The sequence below is a fragment of the Mastigoproctus giganteus genome, chromosome 5 (genome assembly GCF_048544385.1).
Source record: "Mastigoproctus giganteus isolate SK-2022 chromosome 5, ASM4854438v1, whole genome shotgun sequence".
Taxonomy (NCBI): domain Eukaryota; kingdom Metazoa; phylum Arthropoda; class Arachnida; order Uropygi; family Thelyphonidae; genus Mastigoproctus; species Mastigoproctus giganteus.
The window spans coordinates 240530518-240551276 of NC_143579.1; positions in this window are offsets into that span (position 1 = coordinate 240530518).

Genomic DNA, 20759 nt, shown 5'->3' on the forward strand with positions numbered 1-20759 from the left:
AGTAATTAGCATTTTGTGCTCTAAGATCAGCATGTTCGGGAAGGTCTTCCAAGGGGTCATCAGTTGGGAAAAGATTGTCCAGAATGAGATTGACCGAGTCGTGCCAATTAGTTGATTCATTCGTTCCTACGACCACAGACCCTAAGATGTCTGAGGTGAAAGTCTTCCCCCTTGTAATTTTGTAGAAGAGCTCCCAGGGATTTGCATTGCCAGAGTCCTTAACAAAGTTGGTCCACGTTTCTTTTTTCCTGTTTGCTATTGCTTTTGTGTACTGATTGTTTTTAGTGATGTAGTCATTATAGAGTCGGGCAACATCTGGAGGAGGCCAACCACGATGCCGCTGGTACTGTTTACGGGCGTGATGGACATCTTTACGAAGTTTACTGAGTTCCACTGTCCACCAAGAGCAGATCCTGGGAGTGAATGTCTTCTTCTTGGCTGATATGTATGAGGCTTTAGTTATGGATTCCTGAACGAGATCACATAGTTCGGTGGCCAAAGCAGTGTCAAGGTGGTCCAGCATGGAGAGTGGGAAATCATGCTCAATTGATCCATCGAAGGCCGCCCAGTCAATTGATTTTGTGGAGAAATGGACAAAGTCAGGCATTCTGGAATGACAGGGACGGATGGAACTGGCAGGAGCAACATGAAATAGGATGAACCTATGATCACTCTGCGTCCACTCAGGGATAGTAGTCCAGTCAGTGATCTGGGACCTCAGATCATTGGTGGTGATAGTAATATCTATGTTAGATTGTTCAGTAGAACTGCAATATGTGGAGAGTTGGTTGGGTTGATTGTGGACTGCCAGATTGCGGGTGAGAATGAGGTCCTCCAGGAGAAGCCCACGAGGATATGAGGAAGAGCTGTACCAGAATTGGAATTTTGCATTGACGTCCGAGGTTATAAGTATTGATTTAGAACTCAATAAGTCCAAAGCAAACTCAAGGTAGTTGAGAGATTCTTCTATGTCCTTGGAAGGTGGACAGTAGAGTGAAATTAGATAAAACATAGATGAGGCATGGGTGATTTGAACACAGGTTGCATACTTATTGCAAAGGCCGTGGATGATTAGGACATGCAACTGGCTGTTGAGGATACAGGTCTTTTGGTCATCGAGGGTAGGCTGAATTACCCCAGTGTGGATGGAGAATCCCGTGACTTTAAATGAGTTACCAAATTTCATCTTGGAGGCATAGGGTTCCTGGATTGATATTATATCTATAGAGTGCTCCTCCGCTGCACGTCGGATTTCATCAGCGACAGTGCGGGATCTGTGACCATTAATCTGCATGACTTTAAGTTTGACACTATGGCTATTGCTGTTGATACTGTGGATTTGTGGATTGGAAGGAGAGGAACTGCCCTGAACAGCTAGGGGCTGCGGTTGAAGAGTTTGGGACTTATTCATTGGCGGTCCTTAGTCTTACTTGATCTAATGCTTGCTGGTATTCAGGACAGGCTACATCTCGCACCGAGTGCCCATGTTCACGACGTCTTCTCTTGCAGTTCACGCAGCTAGGATTCTCATCCTTGTTTGGACATTCTGCATGGACATGGCCACTACGGGCACAGTGTCCACACGTAGGGGATGAGTGCGTACAGTGCTGGGATGTATGTCCATATCCAAGACACAAAAAGCATTTAGTCACCACGGTGAACGGGCGGAACTTGTGAGAACTATACCCAAGAAAGATCCTGTCAAGTGACATGATTATTCTGAAGATTCTAGGTGATAGTGTGATGACGTGGTGAGCTGCACAACTGGAATTAGCTTTTATTGTGAACCTGAGGTTGGTATCCTGTTTTATTTCCTCAAGGGTGACGCCATGGTCAGCAAGATTTTTGTAGAACAAGTTCTCAAGGATCTCATCTTTGGTAACACTTGTGGGAAGATCATACACCAGTATAGATGGATTGGTGCGCTTGGAGGGATTCACAGTGACTCCAGCAGAGTGAAATGGGCCGGCAGATGCGATGTTGTCCAGATCCTCCTTCGTTGTGGTTTCAAGAAGAACTCCCCGATTCCTAATTGCTCTCAATGACTTGATCTTAACTGTCTTGAAGTCGTTCTTTAGCGTATTTTGTACTATTTCTTTCACCTCTCCACTAGTCTTCAGTTCTGACTGTTCAGATGCACGGACCAGAAGAAGATGCTGAGGTTTTTGGGTGTCAGCTTTGGCTATTTGTGGGAGGTGGGACGGTCCTCGAGATGATGTAGCAGATGCCGTCTTGGCTGCCGAGGCATCGGATCTGAGTGGTAGTTTTTTATTCTGTGAGGGGGCTTCCAATGCAGGATGAGTTGCGGTTGGAGGGAGCTTGGATAAGGTATCAAGCACTCTTTCAAGGATGCTTGTCTGGGACCTGAGCTCTTCATTAACTGCCCAGAGCTTTTCATTATCAATCAGGAGAGCTGTGCAGATGGTCTCCAGTCTAGCCCACAGCTCTTGCAAAATATTTGCAGCCGACCTAGTAAATCTGTTATTGTCGTGGTTTAGGAATGCCACTAGATTTTTATGTAGCGTAGATATTACTTGATGAAGGGATGAGGAGTCAGAAGAAGCAGCGACAGCAGGGGCAGAGGAGACAGGAATAGCAAGCCTGTTCGAGGATGGGAGCCCTGATGCAACAGTCCGTTCAAGGGCAGAGAGTGACGGAGTGGTTTTTGAAACTGATGTGCATGATGGAGTTGGGGTAGCCAGATTCGAAGAAGCAGCGGAAGAGGCTGCAGGATGAGCTGGAGTAGGAGAAACAGGGGCAGCTGGTTGGATGGATGAAGGTAGAGCTAGTTGTGCAGAAGGGAGAGCAGGAGAAGCATGGGCAAGCGATTCCAAGATGGCGGCAGCAACTGGAGTAGAGATGCTGAAGTCGAGTTTAGCTGAAATTGATTGTTCGGGATCAACAGAGGGTGATCTGCCATTGTCAACTGGGGAAGAATTGTTAGTGGAGCAAAGTGGACGGACCCTGGATCTCTTTTTACTTTTCTTTTTCCGAGATCGGCTGTTTGTCTTAAGGGGGAGGAGGTTAGTTGGATCAGAGTCCTCACCAGCGGCAGAGCTAGATTATTCGCGAGAACTCATGTCAGATACGCGTTATCTGTCGTTCGGGATGTATCAGTGTGCTGAGAACATTCTACTGATATAATAGGCAATCTCCTGAAACGGTCTACTGAAGAAAGTCACAATCGACCGAGAATTGTAATTCCAACTATTGCCACCAGATCGCCTGATGGTCTTGGTGGAGACGTTTCTGGTACCTCCCTCGTTGAAGTCGACGGTGATTTGTGCCACTGTCGCTCTCTCTCGCCGGTTGGCTGAAATAATGCGAGACAAACGGCCACGTTCATCCCCCACCTTTCTGCGCCCTCAGCGCTGTCCACGTTGAGATGTTATTCCGGAAATGGGATATTCCTGAAACACTCTTGATAGTGTCGAACGTGGATAGTGCAATTTTTGTGTCCCTCCGCTATAGAGTGACCCATGCGTCAGGCAGGCACTCATTATCATCACTCTTTAAAAGTCGGTTAACTCACGACGTTTATCCATACTGACATCGAATTACGGTCTAAGTGAATGCAGTGTACCTATATACCTGCCAAGCGGTGGGTTCGTCCATTGGCGAGAGGGCTGACAGCGTCGCGTTGCACAGGAACCAGTTATCCCACGAATTCTGAACTTTGAGTGTAGATGGTTTATACTGTATTTTATAATTTATTTTTTTATTGCTCATTTTAATTATTTTATCGTTATTTAAATTTTTAATATTTATTTATTTATTATTTTTTAAAATTATTATCCTTATGGGAAGAAAAAAAAAAAAAACCTCATTGGTATTTTTCTTTTTATTTTCCCCCTCCATCCCTCGACGGGAGTGGTACCAAGTGCGTGGGATTGCTGTTATGCCCGGCTATTGTTACAGTTGCTCGAGGAAACATCTGACTGCAGGTGTTCAGCATCGCGGCTTTCTGTGGTGCTGTTTAACTGCTTGGAAAGTTGTTGGGAAATTTGCTCGTTTTCCAGCCAGTTCCTAAAAAGGGCGACAAATCCCTCCCATCCAATTATCGTCCCACTGCACTTACTTCTACTCTTTCTAAAGTAATGAGAATGGGGAACTTTTCAAGTCCAATTGAAACTCGGAGTACTGGCGTCACCTTCTCTTTCGAATCACGCTTTCTCCAAATTAATGCAACTGCAAGGTTATTTATTATTATAAAAAACCTTGTTTTTCTTCCCTTTTTATGGGATTTTCCCGTAGTATGAAGTGCATGGGGTGGCCGGTTGTGTCTGGTTACTATTATTATTATTATTCTTGTTACTGTTGGTGGAAAAACTCTCTTGCTGTCCTACAAGTGTTCAGGATCGTGGCTTCTGGAGTTCCATGTACGTGTTTTCTGGAAGGCCTATTGTTGATAGGTTCTTATGGACGCTCTTTGGCACCATGCTGGTGATTGAAACCATAGTCGGGATGATCATTACTTGTTCCCTATGTCACATATCTTTGACTTCCTGTCTCAGGTCTGGGTACTTCCTGATCTTTTCCTCGTATGTTTTCTGGGGTTCAGAAAACATACGAGGAAATGATCAGGACGAACTTGAATAATAACACATCACACTGCATCCTGCGGTGACGTGCTGGATTATTTCTGGGACCAGGTGTCATCTATTACTCCAGAGTCTTTGGCGATGTATTTTTTGTAGTTCGTAGTGTTGATTACCTGATCTTGGACGGCGAGCATGAATCTTTCGATCTCGGGGAACAGCCTTCTGTTCGTTAGTCAAGAGTTGAGAGCCATCTTATCATTATGAAGTCTTGATGGAGGTCATTGTAGTGTCCCATGGAGGAGTACCTTTTTTGCCCATCTTTGTCTTTGTTTCTTCTGTCTGTGTGAGTATGGTCCCTCTGTTGAGGTTGGGTGTTGTTTGTCTATCTATCTTATGGTTTGATAGATTGGTGCTACGTTTTGCTGGAAATAATCCCGAAAGTTCTTAATCGCCTTCTTCTCTTCTTCAATGAGATCAGTCAGGGTCCTCCCTTCTTTTGGCTATAGTGATTCTCTCGATGGGCGACTTTGGGTGGTGTTGGCGGCTCTTAGTCACCATTATCCTAGTCGATCTCATAATCTCATCCATCTCGGTATTGGTGCGATATGATCCGGAAGAAGTTATGGCTGTGACCGCATAAGTTTTTATGGCTGTGACCATGCTCCTGCCATTCAGCATTGATTTTAGCAGACTTCTCAGTGTCTGATGGTATTACGCAGTGAACCGGGCCTTGATCTCCGTGTGCTCTAACTGGTGGACCCGCATTATTCGCAGATATGTGTAGGTCTCTCCATGGATTCAGTCTCTTTTATTATTATTATCGTTAATAAAATCAGCAATGTGGTAACGTGGCACGTACCGAATTCGCACCTGTCATGAAAGCGGCTTCTGCTTTCAGTTGCTCCAAACATGGTGCAGAATGAATGTGAATGAGCAAGGTGAACGCTTCCAGCCGGTTGTGTATTAAATTAAATCAATTAAATTCTCCGTTCGTTTTTAATAAAACTGTGATTCTCAAACTGAGTCATTTTTCTTGAATGTTTATATGAGCTGGTTTTAGTTTTCGACTTTACTCGCTGTAAATCTTAATGCCGATCTACATAAAATTAAATTTGCTTAAAAGTTTAAATTTCTTCCCAATTTTAAAACTGCTCTACGAGATCTTAAATTACCCTGGACTAAAAATGATTAAAAAAAATCTGAGAAACGTTAACAAAAATTTCCTTTTGGGATGCGATGGGACTTCCAAAGTTATTAATTATAAGATTGTGTAATGATGGCGATCCCTTCCCCTCCGAGGTCAAAAATAATTTGTTTTTATTTTCAATTTCTGCGCAACCAGAAAAGTTTACGTAGTACATTGGGCCATTGACAGATGGCGCCACGCATCACTGGTACGCGTCACGTCAGTATACCGTGGTTGAGGAAATCAGAAAAATGAGGAAAAATAAGGAGGAAAATTAAAGTGAGGCTGTTTCGGTATTCGCGTACACTTCTACGATAATGAGTAGAATAACAAAATGGTGGTTTTTCCCTCATCTGGACACATTTTAATTTCTTATCAGTGTATTATCAAAACTTCTTACTCACTATTTTTTTTAATGACAAGACCGGAGTAGTAAACTTAGTCTCTCTCTCTCTCTCTCTCTCTCTCTCTGTTTTAAATGGAAACATAATCTATATCATAATCTACTTGTGTGCTCTCACGTAAAGAACATTGAGGGAAATACTTTAGTACTCAAGTTGACCAATAGATGGCGCCACCGACTTCCGTTATTTATTATTATATATTTTTAAGTGCATCTTTTTGCCATTTCCTTTTGAATCCGTGCAAATTGTGGCCCGTGGAGCCAACCTTTGAACCGTCAACGAGTTGGCTGATGATTTATAACTGTTCGATGGAAATGCACCTGCAAATAAACCGTTATTCCGAAAAAAACATAAAACGTTGGAAAACAACTGAAACCCCACACTGCGCAAAACACAAAGTATTCTTGTTTAGTATTAAAAATTCTTTGAAAAAAATGCATCACCAACAATCACTGAACCAATCAACTCAAGATTAATAAGCCAGAGCAAATTCTTTTTGGAATTACGAACAGGTTGACCACCACCAACCTCTCTGCAGTTACCAACAGTGTCCTGAACGATATCGAAGCTGCCGTTTTGCTCGATCTTTGCAGAGAACATTCCCACTTTAAAAGGGACATAAATAAATTTTCTGTTTATACTCCGGGACGACCAAACAGTCAGAGAAGTTAACAAGATAGACAGAATACAAGAAACAGCACCGTATTCAGCAGTCACGGGCTTGAACCCCGGTCACTCAAGGCACGTGTACTTATGCACCCGCGCGCCTGACCACTAGGCTACGGCGGCCTTTGGGTCTTGGGTCTTGGCACCCTCTGGGTCTTGGCGTATGTTCTCCAAGAAAGGGTGCTCCTTCTCAAAGCCCTTGGCGGAGCCTATGCCTATAGATTTACTGAAGAGATGGCATTCAGTGAAGAGAGGACTTTCAAGAGAAGACATTGTGTGCTGTGTAGATGACTTTAAATAACGATACCAAACGTATCCATAGCCTTGACAACACTCAACCTGTTACTGATAAAATAAACCGCAAACTCGTCCAAATAGCAGAGCACCTTGTCCATTTGGAACTAAAAATCAATCATCTCTACTTGTGTGCTCTCTCAAGAACAACCCTGCACACGTAACGCCCTACTACATGGCACTGAAATACCACTCTCTCCAAAAGTAAAGGATGACCCAAAGCACCATTTCACAGCACGATCGCGAATTTAGATCAGATGGTGGCAGATGTTTCATCTGCCACCATGTTCTGTAGATTCACGATCTAGCACATGCCAAGAATTATATTAATCGATTCCTTCATCCACGATTTTTCTGTGCCGTCGAGATCTGAGGATCTGCAGCACCTACCATCATCTTGAAGCGCCTCTACACCGGAGAATATTGGCTTCTTCGGTTGATGGGGTATTACCAGCATCTTGGTTCGCGCCTTCTATGTATACTTCTTTTTTTTTTTTTTTAACAGGACATGGTTCACTTAGGGCCAAATTATATGAGAGAGAACTGGAGCCATATCCTTTCTGTTAATGTGGCAAACAGGAGACTTGGATGCGTGTAATTTTTTTTATATCGGGAGTATGAAGACCAAAGGCAGACTTTGATGGCACATATTCCTTGCTTATCGTTTAATATAGTACATTTACTTATTGCAAATCGTTTTAATTCATTTCAGGCTGCTGTTTTTGCAAGAAGAACTGTTCTCAGAGCCCTTCTTTGAGAGGCAAACCTGGTGACTGGATTGCCTTCATGGAGTTTCTTTTTGGACCCGATTCCTTCTGTCCATTCTATCATTTTGGAGAACGTTCCGTTGAACTATTGGCTTCTACCTCTGGCTAGCAGCTGGAGTGCTGGACCTGATTCATGGTGTTGGGTTTGGTTAGTTGTCTTTTGTGTAAATGAATACTTCCTTCTGGATTCTGGGGTGGTGGACCTGATTCATTGCGTCGGGTCTGGTGCTCTAATGGTTTTATAATCTATGGCGTATAGCTGGATATTTTCTGGACAGTAACTTTATTGGGTTTGGAGGTTCCAGTGCATGTGGAATAGAAAATGAGGAAATATTCAGTCGAACTGTGATTTTTTAAGTTAATAGTTGTGCCATCCAGACTATTGATTATTAGTGTTTTTTTTTTTTTTTCCCTGCTGGCTCTCTGGTATGGGCAACCCGGGGGGGGGAGCGGAATTGCTCGCACTCACTGGTATTGCACTACCTCCAGTGGGTGCGCAAAATTGCACTGCAGTAAAATCAGACCCGGGTAATTCAACATACTTTTCCAGGCCAGCTTTTTAAAGACTACATATTCACAAGTTCTCAAGGTAGAGTTTGGCTTATTCCTGGGAGCTACCCTGATTAAAGAACACACACACATACACGAGTGTTTAATGATATGTACAGAGCATCTAATTATTTGTAAATATATATTGTACGTTAATCACGTGTATACTTTGATGTACATAATCTTCAGACTGTACATTGTGTGTAATTAATAAATGAATTACCATCGATGCCATATCACTCTGTAACCGAAGGGCTCTCATTCTCAGAAATTTCATTCATTTCTGGACACGATGGCGAGACCTTAAAATAATGATGCGTCCATCAAGGCGTGTACCACGGTGAAGATGTTCTCAGGCTTCATCTCGGCGTTCAATATATAGAAGAAAAAACGGTTGGCGGATTTTTCTCGGATCCTTCAGACCAGATTCGTCACTTTTAACAGCGAAAACAATTCTCCATCGGCTAGATAGGTTTCTACCCAAGTGAGCAAAGAGTCCAGGCTCTCGATGCAAACTCGGCAAGGTGTAAGAGTTTGCGCAACTCTCACATTTCTTTGTTAATACACTCAATGTAATAATTTGCGGTGATTGTTTCACTTTCGGGTTCGAGGCATTTCTGTAAAACTCTTGGAATCCGCTCGCTGTAATTATTCACTTTCGATTATTCAATTTATATTCAATTGGTAATGGTGTGCAAAGTTTCTTGTGGCTCCATCTACAGCCAATTTGGGTTACTGGTGCATTTTAATGGTTTCATTCCACCCGAACATTTCGGGTTTCGAGGAACAGTTTGTTGATATTTCTCACGGCCGATTCTTCGACTTCCCGATGACCCGAGTGCGTCGGAATACGACGCCCTCCTCGCCAGTGTACTTCCAGGTCGCGCGATCGATATTTTTCTTCAGGGAGGCGAGAAACTTTTTTGCTTCTCCAGAAATTCCTCTGTTTTTTTTTTCCCGAACTGTCAGAGTTCCGAGGAAGGGTCCTCGCATTTTCGGAAACCTTCGCTTCCGAGGGGTGACCAGTTCGCACTACCGAGGTCGCTTTTCCGAATTCGGTAAGCGTGGCGAGTTCTCGCTAAGCGAATCCGTAGGGCGTGTCCTGGAAACGGAGAAAAGGTAAACGTCACCTCGTGACGCGTGCCCTTTTGTCACCGAATGGGAAAACCCCCGTGACGTCATCGGTTGTTGTATTCTCGTTTCTATGACGACGAAAAACGAAGCAAAAGGAAACTTTTTTCTTTTTTTTTTTCTTTCCGTAACAAAACAACCCTCGTTGAGCAACCGTCGCTTGCGCTTCCCGTAGGACGTTCTCCGATCGCTAAATGTCCTCGTGACAACAATGAAGAAATGCGAGACGTCACCAGTGTGTGTTCGCCTCAATGATCTGAAACAGTTTCGTAATTACTTTTGAAAAAGAGAACAAAAAATGTCTTTTTCGCAGAAGGAAAAATGAGTTATGCGTCGATTGTTGGAAAGGGACGTTCGGTAGCAGCTGGGGGCCCCGAGGGCCCCGATGAATTTGCATTTTACGAGCGGAGTTCTAAGAGGGAACGGGTTCTTAGGGGTGGCTGCTTCGGAAGGGATGCACGAAGACGAGCAGATGATTTAGTGCGGGTCAGATGTTGCGCTCGCGCCGTATTGGTGTACACTATTAGCACGTTCTTCGCCCGTGGTGGTTCGCTGGAAATGCAAATGCGAACAGGTTAGCTACCTCTCGTACGATGACTACAAAGGCGGCTGCCGACGCGCGGCGTGGGGCGGGGGGAGAGAATCGTCTGGTCGGTGTCGAACGGGTCATTGTTTCTGAGCCGATGGCTGCGGGCACTTCGGCGATTTTTTGCGCGTTTCTCCGCAGTTGGCTCATTGACTGGCGTCTGCACTCAATCCTGTCACGAGCAAAAATGCGCGAACGAAAAGGCGTCTGCGTTTCTTCTTGAACTTCCTGTACTGTCCCCGTTTCCCTAAATACTCCGCGCGCGGCAATTACGCTTTCCTTAAATTCCCACGGAGGGGCTAAACGTGGATCGGGACGATAAAAATAGGCGGCAGCTGTCTTGGAACTCGGCGTTTGGTGAACGGCGAGGGTGGAGTGGTTACAAGCGTCTGCCCACTCGCGGCTATTTCGGTGGCGCGCGCCGCTGACAGATATGACAATGTTTAATAAACAGAGCGCGCGTGAATGACGAATACTTGCCGAGCGTTTTCCTTATGGTGGCGCGAGTCTCGGAGCGCGGGAATAGCAGCTGGCCGAAGAACACGAGCGCACGCTGGAATGCGCCGTCTGTTATTGTTGACAAGCGAACAGGGCCGGAATCTCAATGAGCAGCCATCTCATCTAAAGGGTGCCTTCGACCCGTTCCAGCGATCCCCCGAAAACAAATGGACTGCATTTTCCTCCGGGGGGAAACATGTTAAAATACCCCCCACGAACCTTTCCTCACAAGGAAACATTCCTAAAAAACTCTTCATTTGCCAAGGGAGCATTTTCTAAAAACGTTCTGAAATAAGTTACAGTTTTTGAAATCATCTTAAATACATAAAAGACGCCAATTTCAAGTACGAAATACAAGCGATAAACTTCTTTAATCATTAGCTGAGGGTCTATCGTTCGATTTGGTCCTGATTGAAAACCACGCGTGCGCAATCACGAAGAAAATGTTGGTAGCGCATCAGTGGTTTGATTCTCGATTTTAAATATTTGGTGAACGTTTTCATAGGGGACTCACCTTTAATATATTTCGGCAATGAATTATTTGGAGAGAATGGATGGACGGCTGGTTGTGCATTCGGACGCATCCTTTCTCCTGGGAAATTTCGACTAATCGGCTTTCAGTTCCTTCTGCATCTTAAGACTTCTACCGTATCCTTTAATTAAAAAGAAATTTCGAGTTTTAGAGCTCGTTTTATGGGTGAGAGTTCCACTGCTTATTTCTTTGTGATTTCCAGGACTAAGCGAGAAACCTGGTGGGAGTATTTACAGTTGTATCACTTATGTCGGCCTTGATATCTATTTTTATCCCTTAATCCTTCATGTCCTCTTCATCTTATTTTAAATTTACTTCGATTGGTTTTAGTTGCTAGCAGAGGTGGATTCTGATTTGGTCTTCAGCAATTGTTCACAAGAGTTTGCTTCGCATTCCTGGTGATTATGGGAATTAGGCGCTTGCTTATTCTTACGTTCGCAAAGAGTTGGATAAATGTCATTGAGTTATCTTTTTAAGCTTAGCTTATCCAATGGATTGACCTGTACTTTTTATTTGCCTCTGTGGCAATTCGAGGCTGTCCAGGTTTAATTTTTTGTTCTGTCCTCGTCTGTTCAACGTCAGTCGTTAGTAATTTGCATTCTTCTCAAATCTTCTGTCTGCCTATTCATGTCCGCACCATAAACAGATGGTCTCCGCAAGTTCTGTGTCACTGGGGCTTCTGAAAACGCAGTCTTGCAAGATCTTGATCTTTTACTGCGTAGATAATAGTTGCTAAAAAGCGGGGCAACTCCGTACCAAATAATGAAAGATGGATGCAGCGCCCTCTGTCTTCCATTTCTTCGCCACTGCACTGGACACGTCGAACGAACTGTGTTTTTACTGGGTCAGCGCGCTGTTAATACTTTGTATGTACATTTGTGTAGCTAATGACAGGGTGTCGGATACTAATGACATGCCCGGGGCCACTATCTGAGGGAACTGCGGAGGCCATGTCTCTCTTAAAAAAATGGCTGCCACGCAAGTAACTTTTGTAGTCATTGGCGCTAATTCACGCCCCCCTTCGGCATTCCCATGTTTTCCAGTTGACAGGCCTGTCAAGGAAGTTAATGTGAGACCCTGAAATGCAGACAATGTTACAAAACTCAAATCGCCATGAAAAACTTATTAATCGACTTCGGACAATCTTTTGTCGCTTTTGCGTTTGCGTGGACACGTTGGGTGGAGGGGGAGGGGGCAGCTCACAATGACGCAACAGGTGTAACAGGAATGCGCATTATTGCAACTGCAATAAGGATTATATTGGCTTCGTACACTATGCTGCCACTTTATTAGGTACACCTACCTAGTTGCGTGTTGAGCCTCCTTTAGCCTTCAAAACAACATGAATTCGTCTAGGCATGGATTGAACAAGATACTGAAAACGTTGTGCAGGAATCGTGGAGTACCATGCAGACATGAGTGTGTCACGCACTTCCTTGAGATTTGACCGAAGTGTAGGCCTCCAATAAACAGCCCTTTCCAGCTCATCCCAAAGATGTTCAATAGGATTGAGATCCTGGAACTGAGCAGGCCACTGCAGCAAGGAAAAGTGTATTCTGCTGCATCGAGAATGATGCAACGAATAGAAAACACACTCCTGTGGAACCATTCCATAGCGATTCGGGCTTTGTGCACTGGCGCATTATCCTGCTGGAAGTAACCATCTGACTGAGGATAAACTGTCAACATGAACGGATGCACTCGGTCAGCAACGATATTTAGGTAAGATGTGGCATTCCTTAAAATCACCAGCAAAGCATTCAAAACACTGGGATTCATCAAACGGAACACATACAAGTTCAAAAGCTACAGATATGCGGTTATCCTCTATAAAACTATTGTTCTGCCAATCCTTGAATTCAGTTCACCCATCTGGAATCCTCACACAAAGACTTTAACTAACAAAATTGAAGCAGTCCAAAAAAACTTTGTCCGTTACCTTACGTACCGCAATCCTCTATTCTAAGATCACTCAGTGTATTATGAATCGCTGTGTGATTACTTTCATCTGAGGCCTCTGTGCACTAGAAGAGTTACTGCTGACATCGCCCTTCTAGCCAAAGTAATCACTGGAATTTACGAAGCATCTGATATCCTGAGTAAAATAAACTTCAATGCTCCTTGTAGACAAGTCAGGAACCTTACACCGTTTCGCCTTGACTCTGCCAACATGGACTTAATGAAGTTCACTCCATTGAACAGAATCAGCAAATGACTCTCCCATTGACTTCTTTGACAACTCCCAATCACTGATGAACTCCATCCACAAGTTTGCCTCTTCACTTAAACTGCAAAGTGACTAGCTCACATCTAATTATTGTAGCTTTTTATTTGTTATATTATTTTTTTATTCTCTAACGGATTAATTATTACTTGTTTTACCGGTAACTTAACTTAATACAATCCTCTTTTGTACATATGCTGTTATTGTTGGAATCTATATCAATGTTTATCGTCCTGTAGGATTTCACATTATTGTTATTATGTTTATTGATCTGATCTCAGATACACTGTTAATGGTTACCTGTTGTGTATCTTGTTATTAATAAAATAAAAATAAAATTCAGACGTGAATCCATGGGTATCAATGGACCCAACGTGTGCCAAGAAAACACTCCCCACACCATAACACTGCCCCCATCACCTTGCCCAGTAGTCCTCAGACATGACGGGTCTATGGATTCATGTTGTTTTTGCCAAATTCTGAGCCTTCCATCAACATGATGCACCAGGAACTTCGACTCGTCAGACCAAGCAGCTGTTTTCCAATCCTCGATAGTCGAGTGCTGGGTTGCTGTGCCCACAGGAGACGTGCTCTCTTGTTCTTCATTGATAACAAAGATACGCGTTGTGGCCGTCGGCTGTTGTCGCCCATTCGCGACAAGGTGTGACTAGCGATCCGTTGCGATATTTTGTTCTGCGCACCAAGGTTGTATTCTTAATTGGTGTGCGATGTGGCCCGTCTATTTCCTTGCATAATTCTAGCCATCCTCCTCTAACCTCTCTCATCAACGTGTTTTATTGGGATTGGCCCTCCTTCCCGTGGTATGGACGAGTACCCAGAATCATTTGTCCAGGTAACTGATGCTTCTGGTTAGCCAAGTGGCAGAACAGAACAACAGAACACACACAAACCGACGTCACACACATCTGGTCCAATTGTAGTGATACTGTTCTTCACAGAGATACAAGGCGGGGTTGAACAAACGTTCTAGGTGCCGCCCTTACATATACACATGTCCACATGTCTCATCAACAAGCGATTTTCTTCCACAGGAGTTCCGTTGAGAGGATGTTTTCTTATTCTTGATATACCCTTGAAACTGTGGTGCGTGAAAAATTCAGGAGAATTCCATTTCAGAGATGCTTTGTCCAGCACGTCTTGCACCTACTACCATGTCACGTTCGAAGACCATTAGATCACTATAAATGACTGATACTAGAAAGGTTTGTTTTGCTGTATTTATATCCACAACTGTGGTCATGTGACTTGCAACGTTGTGGGACAAACCATTTGTGTCCACAGCACGGGTGTACCTGATTTTGATTTTATTAGCGCAAAAAACGATTGCGGTTATAATGCGCCAAGAAAAGGTGTAAGTGTGTGTTGTTGTCTTACGGCACCAGGGGTTTCCCCCATCTCCGCGTTGCTTTCATTGTGGTGAACCAGTTCACTGGGAAATGCCAGAGATTTAAAAGTGTGTGGGCATTGTTCATGTGTTGTGTTCTGTACCGTTGTTCATCTGGTCATTTAGCCGTTGGACCCCTATTGAGGCCCAACGTTGTCCCTCTTACGCCCCGTGGAGGCAGACCAGGAACCCAGTAGCTGTAGATTCACTCTGGCAGGTCCTGCCGCTTAATTTCCTGGGATTTCGGCGGCTAGGACCTTAAAAAATAATAATAAATAAAATTAAAAAAAAATAAAATAAATAAATAATAAAGAAATAAAGAAAGAAAAAATATGAAGAAGTGAAAAATCTGCGCTATCGTAGGGGTAATATCGCTTTGGTTTGCTAGGCCGAGTTTTGGGCGTAAGGGAATTTTATCATTTTAAGGTTTTGACGTGTGGGGCTTTCGCTATGATGAAGGTAGAGAGGGGAGGGAGACCGAAGACTAGGAGGAAAAGACAGAATATGGGGCCAATAGAGTAGCTAGCCCCAGTTTTCAGTGGGGCATGCCCCACCAGAGTAGAAGTTTGGGGGTGGAGGAGAGGGAACAAAAAACGTTCCTTCTCCCCAAGGAAGTGGGAATAATAGGTGAAGAGGGCTAGGGTGTCCTCTTCAGATCGCCATCAGGCTGTTTGCAGCTGTGCTGCGTTTAGTCTGTTCTCTACTGTCTGTGCTGCATTCTGTTGTGTTTTGTCACACATGGGGCGAGCCCCGTCCTTGCTTTTCTTTTCCGTGTGATCAGCACTCTTCTTGTCCAAGTGCTGGTCTCCTGCAGGGTTTCAGTTTTCTGTCACATTTGGCGGCGATTTTTTTCAATCTCTGTGTACATTGCTGTAGATAGCTATTAGTGTTTTTCTCCTGCTGAATAGGTCTTGCGCATACTGGAGAGCGCCCTATATTCATCCTCGGTGTCCAGGAAGTGATGCTCCAGTCCTTTTGGGAAGTATCTCAACCTTGTTATTAGTAGCCCTCTGAGGTCTTCATAGTGTTGACATCATAGACTATGTGGCCAGCACAGTGTATGTTGCATATGACATTGCATTGAGGGTAAAGGGCGCCTTTCGGTGGTTTCCGAGAACTGCGCCATCACTACTCTTTTGAAGAAAGAAAAACAGAACTCTGCTTTTGTATGGTGAATGCTAGAAGTGTGGGTGAAGTATGTGGTCTGTGTAGAGTAGCGGACCTGTGTTTGTGTAAGGGGCGGTTCAACTCTGCCTCCTACTACAACAGAACAGTATAAGGGATGTATGTGAATATATATATATATAATCTTTATTGTATACAAACGTGGTATATACAATAGACCCTTCACAGCAGCAATGCCAGGGGTTTTACATTGGATGGTGGACAATAGCCTTGGAGGAACGGGGCCCACATCGAAGTTCGGGCTCATCCCCCAGAGCCAACAATAAAATAGAATCAGTGTCAGATTATTTACAGGACATTTTATGCTTTTGACAGTATTTACAATGAAATAATAAAGATATTCAGATTTACATTATGTTATATTAATATTTATATTCATAAAGATATTCTTCACTTTATTTACAACACATTCATAAAGACATCGTGCTTTGAACATTATTTACAATATATTGGGCATTATTATGCTGCCCTTATCAATGTGCACTTTGCCTGGCCAAGGTCAGGCTCTTAAGGATCTCTCTTCGGTACCTCCGATCCTTCACAAACCTACAGAGGTCGCCGTCAATTGAAACGATTGTGGGGAGCATCTCCCTGGGGAGAAAGCGGTCACTGAGTGATAGTCTGTTGTAGTGAGCTGTGAGCGTGGGAGCTGACCTCAGTCCGGGTAGAGGGATCCTCCAGCCACACAGTTCCCAGATGCTTGGCTCCGAGACCATTCCGGTTGTCATCTTGACAGTGAGAACGAGGCGTTTTTCAAATACAAGATCTGGAAGTCGGGCAAAGTGAAGCGACGTCGCCATCGCAGTTGTTCTTTGCTGGGGTGGACGACGATGTTTTTGCGTGATCCAACGAAGGAGCCAGTATTCGGCGGAGTACACGCGCTTGATGTTGGTAGGGGCCGCGGACCCCCAAATTTCCGAGGCATACAGTACGACGGAGTATACTGAGGTGTATATGTATCGACGAGTCACATCCAGATCCCTAACGTGGAGCAGTTGTTGTTTTGTGGTCCAGCGCATTTGACAGAATTTTGCTGTGAGCTTGTCAATGTGGGGGTTGAAGCTCAGTTTATAGTCGAAGACGACTCCCAAGTCTGTATGCATCTTGACCACTGGGAAGGGAATGCCGTCTAGAGAGGCTTGGATTTCAGTGGGTTGGCGCTTCAGAGAAAAGACAATTTGGGCTGATTTGGCAGGGTTAATGAGGAGGCCAAATTGATGGATATAGGATCCTAAGTCGTGTAACTTTTCACAGATCTTTTTATTGATGTTTGAGAGATGTTCGCCAGGGTTAATCTGAGTATATATTTTAATATCATCGGCATAACAGAGTATGTCTTCTCTCTGTTGCACAAACGGAAGAATAACTGCGGTGAATAATGCTCCGGAGAGAACTCCGCCTTGGGGAACTCCCGCAGTGATCTTTCTCCGGATTGTGTGTTGATCTGCTTTCAGAAGAATGGTTCTGTCAGAGAGCAGGGCTGTGATAAACCACAACATGTCACCTTTTATGCAGAAGTAGTTTTCTAGGAGGTGAACAAGTGAGGGGATACTGATGGAGTCGAAAGCAGCTTCCAGGTCGATGTAGGTGACAGAAAGCTCTGCTTTAGTTTCTAGTGCACTGAGAATGGTGTTGGTTATCGATGTTAAATTGGTGACTGTGGATCTACCTGGAATGCCATAGTGAATCTGTGGGGGTTTCTGAGGCATGATTTGATTGATGATGGTGGAAAGTAATGTCTTCTCCATGAGCTTCAGGAGGCTGGAAGAATGAGAAATTGGTCTGAACTGTTTAATTAGGGTTGCAGATTGGCATTTAGGGTGTGGCCTCACAGTATATCTGTTCCAAAGAGGGGGAAAGTATTGCTGCGTTAAGACACGGTTAAAAATTGATAGTAGAGGACCGATTATAAACGAGCTAAGACATTTAATCATGAATTGTGGCACAAGATCAGGGCCTGCAGTTGCAGTGGGTGGCAATCCATTTATAGCAGTTATAAGCTGCTTCCTGGTGATGCGAACGGTGGCGAGCATATCAGTAGGGACGTTGTTGATGGGTAAGTTGCCTAGGTGCAACTTACTTAATAGTAGAGGTTTATCTGTATTGTGTGTGTTCTTGCCACTTGGCTACCTAGAAGCATGTCACTTGGACAGATGATTTTGGGAAATCATCCAGACCAAGGGAAGGTGGACCAGTCCCATTAGAGTTCATATGTCTCAATTCAAGACGCTAACCCACCTTATATTGCCAAAAAGGTGGATCAGATTCCTCTGGTCCACCTTATTGGCAGAATCGTGTAGTTGTTGGAAAGAAATAAGATTATCCTCAAAACCAAGCATAAAGTTCTTGAACTGATATAGAACATGTGTCCAACTTTTTTGCATTCCGTATTAACACAAATCTGTAAAACAAAGTCCCAATTGTAAAGTTTTTGATTCAAAGAACTGTGACCTGTAAGGACGAATGATGTTTCAAGTGCCATCGAAAACCGCATTCTACTCTTTTTATTCATCAAATAAGTGAAGAAGAGTATGAAGAGAGTCTTTACGTGCAGATGGAATGGACAAGCAAGCGTATTATGAGTCACTTAAATCTACCCCAAATTTATTTAAATAATTGAAAGGAAAATTCACTATAAGGAAAATTTTTTAAATAAACTAGATCATTGTTTTTTGTACAAGCATGTTAAAGAAAGTATTAAGGGGCGAAAATATTCTTGACCTCATCATTATTCATGAATCAGATGACATCACAGAGCTTAACGTACAGAAATCATATATAGTAAACCTAATTCATATCTTCAAAAAAATACTACAAACTGGAATCGTCTGAACAATTTTGAGATGCTATCACGCCAGGACTTAAGAAGCCAGAATCTCCTAAAGACGAGTCTAATCTCCATCAGCTGTGCTCTACTGGGATGTGAAAAAGTGATTCAGCCAGCAATAGCCCACTACTGCTTTGGTCACAAGCCAGAATATCTACATATTTCAATCAACCGCAAAAGATCAACTATCAACCTTCTAGAAACCTTCTTCAGGGTACACCGAAGAAGGTATCTCCTGTGGGTACATCGTGCACAATTTTTACCACCATGGAATGGGCTCTCCGTTCACCGGACATGAACCCTGTGGAACATCTGTGGGATAATGTGGAAGGTCCGTTCGAGGATTGGATACTCCACCCAGGAATGCGGCAGACGGAATTATGGACAGCGGTGCAGCAAGCATGGATGGAAATATCTGTGGAACGCTTTCATGAACTAGTGGGCTCAATGCTTCGCCGTGTTACTGCCCTTCTCAGGTCGACATTATCTTCCTGGACATAAAGTCGTCATATGACAGAGTACACCTGTCAGCTCTTTTTACCATACTCGAGCACTACTTCAGTTTGCCGGACACCATACTGAAAATTTTGGAGTAATTCTTACTTTCAGGACATCTGTTAATTTTTAATAACCTTCGACGTGGCGAGAGGGTCGTCACAAGGCAGTGTGCTATCAGCGGTCCTTTTTACAGCAGTTCTGGAGCCATTCGTAGCATCTAATAGAAATTTTGTTATGCCAACTACCTGAAGTTCTGTTAGAGCGCAAATAACTCTCATCAGAATCATGATATGAACTTTCATGCTTCTAGTCAGATACTAAGAGACTAGAAGAATATCTTGAAACAATCGGGCTTCAACTGAACCGTTCGAAATCAGCTCAGATAACAATTGCTTTAGTCAAATCTTCATAATAGGTGCAAAGGGTTTCCCTAATGGGTGCGAAGCTAACGACCCGCAGGGCTCTACATCCTCGGATTAATGGTTCGCCTTTCAACAGGAAAGGAAGAGAATGAAGTCGTACGACAGAACTCGTAGGAGTGCTTAATCCAGTGCTTATTTGCCACAGAAAATCCTGAAATACTTTACACCGATACGGTTTTAAGCTTTGAAATTTGGTTCTCTACTCCAGGCTCCTACGTAAACAGATACCGCGGATTGGAATATTGGTTATTAAGATGAACAGGGTGGAGGTGGTGGGTACAACCCTCTTTTATCCATGGGCCAAGCAAAACCACTCCCTGGATTCGAGCCCGTGAGCCACCAAATACGGAGGATGCGGAAAGGTCAGGGAATGACAACCGCATATCCCCGGATCAATATGGCCTTAGTTGCTAATGCTCCTAAAAAAAAAACAAAACAAATAATAAATAAATAACTCCCTGGATCAGACACCACATGGCTGAAAAAAATGGCCAACGTACTCCAAATTTACAATAAACTGGGTATCAACCCTGATAAGTTCTGTGAGGACAAGCTCTGCAGAAAGGAATGCCTCAAGAACTCTTACCAACTATTGAACCTGTGACGATCACCTACACCTGGACTTTTTGCCTGCTGCATTTATTTATTATTATTTTTTTTCATATTTTTTATTATTTTTATTTTTTTAAATTCTGATGTCTATTGCTATAAACTTTTTTGAAGGGTATGTAAGTTCAATTATGTAAATATCTCGGGTCGGGCACGCATGTACTCTTGTACATTGTACATGTGGTTGCTCGCACCTCAATATGTAAATCTCTCACCCTCCTGGCACACTGCCGTCCCGGGGTGACCCACAGTTTCTTGTGGTTCATAAACGGATAATAATTGGAATCCGAGTATTGGCATTCGAGGTGAGCGGACGCGCTTCGTCAAGGCTCCTCAGTTAAGTGGATTGGATTACTGTTGATTATTGCTTTTAAATATTTGATTTATTTAGATATTGTTGGAGTATTTTGTTATAGGTTTTCCTAAAACAGTTTG